Source organism: Orycteropus afer, unplaced genomic scaffold (assembly GCF_000298275.1).
Source record: "Orycteropus afer afer isolate SDZICR_OR568_19922 unplaced genomic scaffold, OryAfe1.0 scaffold00242, whole genome shotgun sequence".
Lineage (NCBI taxonomy): Eukaryota > Metazoa > Chordata > Mammalia > Tubulidentata > Orycteropodidae > Orycteropus > Orycteropus afer.
In genome coordinates, this window is record NW_006921829.1 from 86,823 (window position 1) to 95,755 (window position 8,933).

Sequence of the window (8,933 nt, forward strand, 5' to 3'; positions counted from 1 at the left end):
AGCCACTTTTAGTCTGGTGTTCCGTTACTTGCAGCCAACAGCATCCTGCATATTATATTAGATGGTTTCACTGGGTCACTTATATTTGTTGTAGCAGTTACTGGTACAGCTGGACCACTGATACCACCATCCCAAAGCAAAGATCCTGTCAACACATAGGTGGAAGTAGAGCTGTGCACCCAGATACCCAGATGGGGACCTTGAGGTGAGGGACTGGAAAAGGGCATATTTGACATCTGAGAAGGAAAGATGGAACCCTTGCAAGCATTTAAATACTGGGCTACAAACCAAAAGGATGGTGGTTTAAACCCACCAGAGGGGCCCTGGAAGAAAGGCATGACAATACGCTTCTGAAAGGTCACAGCACAGTTCTACTGTACAACATATGGGGTTGCCATTGACTTGACTGTTACTGTGTGTATATGTGCTTGTTATTTTGTGGTGGTGGTGTGGCTGGGGAGAAGGGTTATGCTACTGGCTTTTTCCTGTCTGAAGGCACTTATAATTCTCCTGTTCTAATTAGTTGTATTTCAAAAACTTTGGCTAAATCATATTTTTCTACTTGTGGCCTTAAAATTTTGTCAGGCTTCAAAATAATTTGCCACTTTATGGTTTCCTTTGTTTTGTGGTAAATGGCATATCTTACTCCTGGGGAAAGGAGGTCCTGGAATGGAAAAGAAGCACAATGTTTAAGTGCTTGGTTGCTGACCAAAAGGTTGGCAGTTCAAACTCACCAGTGGCTTTGTGGAAGGAAACACCTGGTGATCCATTCTCATAAAGATGACAGACTAGAAAATCCCATGGGAAAGTTATACTCTGTCCTATAGGGGCACTATGAGTCAGAATCATTCAATGGCACATAACAACCACCACTGGGGAGGTGGTCTTAATGTTGACTGACTGACATCAAGTAGTCATTGCACAATTGCTGGTCATCAGTAGCTGTGATGACTACAGTACTTGCACATTCCCCTTACAATGGTACAGTTCCAAAGACCAAGGCTCTGACAACGTCTACAAACAGTAGAGCTTCCCAATGGTTGCTGAAGGGTAGACTTGGCATTCAGTAATTTTGCAAATGACTTTAGACTCAGCCCCATCTCCACCCCCTTACTTTCATTGAGGTAGCAATTTGGTGTTCAAAAAATCTCTTCAGAGCTATTATTCAATAGCACAATTCACAGCAAGAATACACCTACTCCTCACTTATTGACTATCTTGTTATCTGATATTTTGCATTTTTTACATTAGTAAAAAATTTACTATCCAACTATTTTCCATTAATGACATACATCAAGCATTAATGAATGCCAAGTTGTGAGGCAAGAGTAATGCTGGCTGTGATGTTTAAGGTTATGTATCAACCTTTCTAGGTTATGATTCTCAGTGGTTTTGCAGTTATATAATGATGTAATTTGAGAGTTATGTAATAATACAATTTAGCACTTATATATTATTTGGCAGCAATGAAACGATGTAGTTTTGTGGTATGATGTGGTCATCCTCCATTTTCCCATAATGACCCAGTCTTTGGAATCTAACCATGTTGATAAATGAGGAGAAGTTGTAATTAAATGTTTCTTTACCAGGGTTAGGGTTATTGTTTCCACAAGAAGCAGGGTGAAAGTCATGCTAATGGAAGGAACATGATTCTTTATGTGAAATCAGACAATGTTGTATTTGGAGGAAAATTAGTCTTCATGTAGCAGGAATGAGTCTCTAGGTTTACATTTGAAGAGTTCAAGAAATAAAAGTTTTCATTTCTATAACATAATTTATCTTTCTGAATCTTATCCTCCTCATATTTTCTGGCTCAGCTGAAACATTGTCCAGAGTTTCTCTCCTGGAGGATACATCCTAAATCTGGCTCACTTGGTCCTTGGAGACTCGTCCACCCAGATTTGGCTTGATGTGAGACATCTGTTGTCCTGGTTGTCACGACCCTTAGACATGGGGACTTTTGGTTGCTTCTGTGGTGTGTTTGGCACATAGACACATTTAGTGAGGCTGACTCTAATCTCTTTTCTCGGGAATCTTTTCTGCTTTTTCATTGTTTCTGCTAAGATTTAGCTCTTCTTTGTTCTTAGAGTGCACAGAACAATTGATATCTCTCTTTTCCCTCCCTCCATCTTTCATTTTTTTCCTTCTCTCTTCCACTCCTCCCCTAAATCTGAAGCAAAATATCTTCTAGAATAAAGGAGATTCTTTTTCTTTCACATTTCTTCTAGAAAGTCTGTGCTTACCAAATATGTCTTCTCTAAGGGCTTAGGCTTTTAAAAGAAAAGCCAGAAATATTTGTAGGCTACTTCTGTTCTCTTACAAGTTTGCTACCAACAATTTAAATTCAGGGAGATGGAGATTGAGGACAGGAAAAAAGGATACACAGAGAAAAAGAAATTGTGGAATAATACCTCAAAATATTATACAGCAACATGCTCTTTGTTTAGGTGTGTTCCCTTAGAAGGTGACTAGTAATCTACTAGGTTGAAGTTTTACCTGCTGGGGAGACAGAACTGTGTCCCCCACCCCCAGCCCAGAACTTGAGCCTAGACTTTCTCTTTTTGAGCCTGCAAAATCTAAGGTACTGGTGTTTATCAGAAGAACTGGAGGACTGGAGCTTTTTTCTGACCTAGGGAGGTTAGACTTCCCAGAGGGAAATATGGGGCTTTCAATCTAAGGAGTTTCAAAGAGAGATTTGTGGAAGGCTGTTGGGACTGAGGAATTTGGAAGAGATTGTGACACAAAATTTACCCATGAGACACTCATGCCAAAGTCTAAGACTGATAGTGAAAGGAGGGAAAAGTCATAACTCCAATCGTCATGCATCACATTCTGAGATCTGCATTTCTGGCACAGCTCATTGTGTGTTTGGTTCCCAGAGTGGATGGTGGTGGGGGATCCTGGGGGTGGGGCTGGTAACAACTTCCCAGTCACCTCATGGGGCTCCAGCCATGACAGAGTTGGAAGGTGATCACCACTGGTCACCCGCAGGTGTGGAGGGGTCTATGGCCCAAATGTGGTCAAGATGATTTCTCATACCTTGAGAAGGTATCAAGACTGAAGTCTCTGATTTAGCTCCCTCTCAAATACATAAATACATAAAGGCTGACAAATACATCAAGTACAGAAGAGGGGGACCCTGCCATATTTGAGTTATACATTTATTTATTCAGTCAACATCTACTGATAAATTTTATGTGGCAGCCAGAGAATTCCTTTCTCAGGTTATACAAAGATTAATGAAACAGTCTTTACCATTGAGAAGCTCAAAGTCTGGTAGAGGAGATAGAATTCAATATAGATGGTTATAGTCCTTAGGGTGTGTATGTGTGCACATGGGTGTGTGCTGACCATTTTCTAACCTTTCTCATGTCTCTGTCCCAATCTTCTTTATTCTAATTTATTTATTTATGGGAATTGTGGCAGGGAAGGCCCTGCCAACTCTCACTTGCTCCTTCCCAAACTTACCTTTTGTTTGCTAGTATGGGAGAATCTGCCATCCATTGCTCCATGTTACTCTGTTGGAGGGAGTCATGTGTTAAATTGAAAGTAATTATTCCAAAGTGACTTGTCTCTTTTTCCTCTCTTTTAAAGCAGCTTCTTCTTAGCAGGTTTTCATGTTAGTATTCTCCTCTCTGTGGTTAGGGATCTATTCTGGGAGAGGACTGATGCTCTGCAGCTGCACAGTGTGGTCAGGTGGGTGAGTCAGGCCAATTAGGGTACATGGGGGTGGGATGGAGGGAATTTTAGGAAGTCAATTTGGCTGCAGGCCACTTCCTTTATCCCAACCATGTTGACAAGAAATGGACCTGGTACTGTGAGCTCCATCTCTTGGACCCATGTGTATATTTCCAAATTGAGAGGGGAGGGATGCAATGCAGGATAAGCACTCTAACAGAAATATGAACAGAGGGCTGAGAGATCAAAGAGGAAGGAGTACTAGTCATGCCTTCAGAGAGAGGTGGTAACATTTGAGCTGGGGCTTGACTAGAAGGGCATTTTCCAGGTGGAGATGAATAGGCTTGGCAGTCTATAACTGATCATCTTGACACCCACCTTAGTCTTAGCACAGGGCAGGGGCATCGAGCAGGGGCTCCATACCTGTGTGTGGAATAAAGGGTGCTCTCTAGGAAGATGGAGGATGTCTTGACCGTCTCCTGCCACACTCACCTCTCTCCTCCAATGGTACACTCAAACCCAAACCAAACTAATTGTTGTCGAGTTGAATCTGACTTATAACAACCCTTCCTTGGGTTTCCAAGGCAGTATCTCTATGGAAGTAGATTGCCCAGTTTTCCTTCCAGGGCATGGCTGGTGGGTTTGAACTGCCAGACTTCTGTTGTTGTTAGGTGCCATTGAGTCATCTCTGACTCATAATGACCCTATGCACAGCAGAACGAAACACAGCCTGGTCCTGAGCCAGCTCAGAGATCCCTGCTACACTTGAGCCCATCACCACAGCCACTGTGTCAATCCATCCCATTGAGGGCCTTCCCCACTTTCATCGACCTTCCACCTTACCAAGCATGACATCCTTGTCCAGGGAATGGTCCCTTCTGACAACATGACCAAAGTATGTATGTGAAACAAAGTCTGGCCATTCTCACTTACAAGGAGCATTCTGGCTGCACTTCCTCCAAGACAGATTTGCTGGTTCTTTTAGCAGTCTGTGGTGCTCTTAGCATTCTTCACCAGCACCACAACTCAAAAGCATCAATTCTTCTTTGGTCTTCCTTATTCAATATCCAGCTCTCACATGCATACGAGGTGATGAAAATACCATGGCTTGTATCAGGCTCTCCTTAGTCTTCAAGGAGATATCTTTGCTCATCAGCACTTGAAAGAGGTCCTTTGCAGCCAATTTGCCCAGTGCTATACATCATCTAGGAGCTCTGGTAGCATAGTGGCTAAGGCACTTGACTGCTAACCAGAAGGCTGGTGGTTCAAACCCACCAGCCAATCCTTGGAAGGAAGATGGGGCAATCTACTTCCGTAGTGATACTGCCTTGGAAACCCAAGGAGGGGTCGCTATGAGTCGGGGCCGACTCGATGGCACATAACAACAACAACAACATACATCATCTAGGAGCTCTGGTAGCATAGTGGCTAAAGCACTTGACTGCTAACCAGAAGGCTGGTGGTTCAAACCCACCAGCCACTCCTTGGAAGGAAGGTTGGGCAATCCTACTTCCGCAGTGATACTGCCTCGGAAACCCAAGGAGGGGTCGCTATGAGTCGGGGCCGACTCGATGGCACATAACAACAACAACAACATACATCATCTAGGAGCTCTGATAGCATAGTGCCTAAGGCACTTGACTGCTAACCAGAAGGCTGGTGGTTCAAACCCACCAGCCAATCCTTGGAAGGAAGATGGGGCAATCTACTTCCGTAGTGATACTGCCTTGGAAACCCAAGGAGGGGTCGCTATGAGTTGGGTCCAACTCGATGGCACACAAAGAACAACACTACATCGTCTGAGTCCTGACTGCTGCTTCCATTGGCATCGACTGTAGAACCAAGCAATGTGAAGTCTTTGACACCTTCAATCTTTTCTCCATTTTTTATGATGTTTCTTATAGGTCCAGTGGTGAGGATTTTTTTTTTTTTTTTTTATTGAGATGTAATCCATACTGCAGACTATATTCTTTAATCTTCATCAGTAAGTACTTGAAGTCATCCTCACTTTCAACAAGCAAAGTTGTGTCATCAGCATGTCATAGGTTGTTAATGATTCTCCCTCCAATCTTGATGCCATGTTCTTCTTCACATGGTCCAGCATCTTGGATTATTTGCTCAGTTTATAGGTTGAATAAGTATGGTGAAAGGATATAACCCTGACACACTACCTTCTTGATTTTAAACCATGCAGTGTCCCCTTGTTCTATTCGACAGCTTCCTGGTCAAGGTACAGGTTCCTCATGAGTACAATTAAGTGTTCTGGAATTCCCATTTTCTCAATGTTATCTACAATTTGTTATGATCCACACAATCAAATGCTTTAGCATAGTCAATAAAACACAAGTAAACATCTTTCTGGTATTCTTTGCTTAACCAGCCTTATGGTTAGCAGTTAAATGCCTTAGGAACTATACCACCAGAGCTCCTAATTAGGGCCATGTATATGTTGCAAGGCAAGAAGCCCAGGTGTCTGACTCACAACTGGCCTGCTTGTAACCATGGGCATGCAAATGGTGCATGAAGAACTCAGAAGGCAGAGATGGGAGAGCTGAGTGTAAGGAAAATCTAGGGCTGAGAGAATTTAGAAGTCAAGAAAACTCAGGAGCTCAAGGTAAACAGCTTTTGAAGGAAGTTACATACTTGGAAGGAGGCCTGGTGGTGCAGTGGTTTAAGCACTTGACTGCTAAACTAAAGCTTGGTGGTTCAAACTCACCAGCCACTCCATGGGAAAAGATGTGGTAGTCTGCTTCTGTAAAGATTTACAGTCTCTGAAACCCTAATGGGACAGTTCTACTTTCTCTTATAGGGCTGCTATGAATCAGAATCAATGTGATGCCAATGGGTGTGGTTTTATGTACTTAGAAGAGAGACCAAGAGAACAATTCAGTTAGGTAATGTGCAGTCAAGATTTTTTCTAATACAGAGTGCCAACTTTGCTACAGAATTTCTGCCCTGAGTTGAGGGAGGGTAAAAGCATTAAGCGACTTAGGAGAAACCCATTGCACAATTTTAGCTGAAAATAAAGGACTCAAAATTGATTATTGAAAAATTGTTTTTTGTGGTTCATTCCACATCTGAAAGCTGGATTTTTCAGTGATGTAATTAGTGATTACATTTTCTTGAGGACATTTTTCATGTCAAGCAGAAAATGGCTTCAAAGAAGAGGAGGGTAGAGCTACTCAGCTAAGAGAAAGGGGTGTCATGCTGATACAGTAAAGGGGTGAAATTAATTAGACAAAGGTACCCTTCTTGCACCATCAGTAACCCTCAAAGCATCAGTAAGCATGAGCTAATCTTTGAAATGTAATTGAAACCCTGGGATAACTAGGGCTTTGAATCAGTTCAGCCTAGTATAGTCATGGCTGACAAAGGATACTAGAACAGACCCAAATTTTTAAAATGTGGGTGAACTAGAACAGAAGAAATTGTGGGTCAAAGCCCTGCTAGAAATTTAATCTCCCTCTTAGAAACAACGAAATTTCTTCATCAGCTTAGTAAAAAACAATGGTCCATGACTCAGAGATAGTGGTCACCTAGCAACTCCCCACTAGAACACCATTGCCACATTTGAGGGCAATGACATTCCCTTAAGTCCATTTATATAATGGGAAAAATGAAAAAACAAACAAACAAAACCCAGATGAATAGACCAAAAAAACCAAACTTACTGTCCTCGAGCTGATTCTGACTCATAGCAACCCCCTGTGGGTTTCCAAGGCAGTAAATCTTTATGGAAGGAGATTGCCTAGTTTTCCTCCTGGGAGTGGCTGGTGGGTTTGAACTGCCAACCTTCTGGTTAACAGTCAAATGCCTTAGGTACTACACCACCAGAGCTCAACAGATGAATGAAGTAGAAATAAATACATTTTTAAAAAACCCTTTTGAGCACAGTTTTATTCTGACACATGTAAGGTTGCCATAAGTTGGAGCTGACTTGATGGCAACTGGCTTGGGAATACTCTGAAGAATAAAACAAGACTGTAGCCTTACATGGAGAGAGGAAAGAATTATTCAATACAGTGTAGTAAATGTTGTGGAAAAAAAGGTAAGAATGGAATTCTAGAGGTAGTTGGACATGGAAGAGCACCTAACCAAGCCTGGGAGGCAGGTCATTAAAGTCTTTCAAAAAGGCAGTAATGTCTGAGATGAATTTTACAAGAAAAGTTAACACAATTAATTCCTTGATTATTGCTATTAAGGTCTTCCCTAGAGCTTATGCTTTGAATCTGTTCTTCTTTTCATTGCACTCTGCGTTATGACTCTCCCAATTCTTAATTTTGACCATCTGCCTTACTCTTCTGTTGGAACTATCAGGAGCAGCAACAACATCCTGTCTCTTACCTATCTACTTCCTCACACTGCTAGTCCTAGCTGACCCTCATGATACCTGTGTGTCAATTGTGACACCAAATATCAAGCACATAGACACTTAGTTCTAGCTCCCCTTGGTGTATTAATTAGGTTTCTCTAGGTTTGAGACTCAGAGCCATGCTCTGGGAAGGGGATGTATTGTGAAGGTCACTGGAAGCAAGAGACCTGCAAATGTCTCCACAGGTGCACAGACAGGACTCCTGGAGAACTGGAACGTGATGTTTGGTGTTCCCTTATAATGGGGATTTCTGGCCACCTCAACTGATTCTTCTATCCTGGACTTTGAGCCTCTCTCAGTCTCTGAGTCATTTCCTGCATCTCCTACTGCTGCACTCTTCTTCCCCCTGTCTCTTGCATTTCAGCATCCCCAAGGGATTTCCTCCCCATTTCTGGTCTAGTTGACATTTCTGGGGTAACAACATTTTTTACAAAGTTATGACAGTGTATGTACCAGGAGCCACCCCGTGTCTCCTTTGCCCAGAAGGAGGCCTGGGGCATAGCAAAAACATAGTTCTCCACTGATCTTATGTTCCTGTGAATGAGTTTCCATTTCTTACTGCACTTTTGATCCTGGACCTCCATCCCTGAAAGCACTCTGATTTCAACTCCCAGGGTCTAGCCCTGTATGAGACCCACAAGATTTTCTACCCTAGACTCTCAATCTTGATTTCATCTGTGTGCTGAAATCATAGCTAAAGGCATCAACATTTTACCTTCTGGAAGTATTATTGTTGTAGGATGGACTATCAGGGCTATGAGGCTATTCCTAGGGTTAGGGGATTGACCATCCTGCCCCAAAGGCTCTCAGCCTGCTGTTGTTGTTGTTGTTGTTATGTGCCGTCGAGTTGGACCTGACTCATAGCCACCCCTCCTTGGGTTTC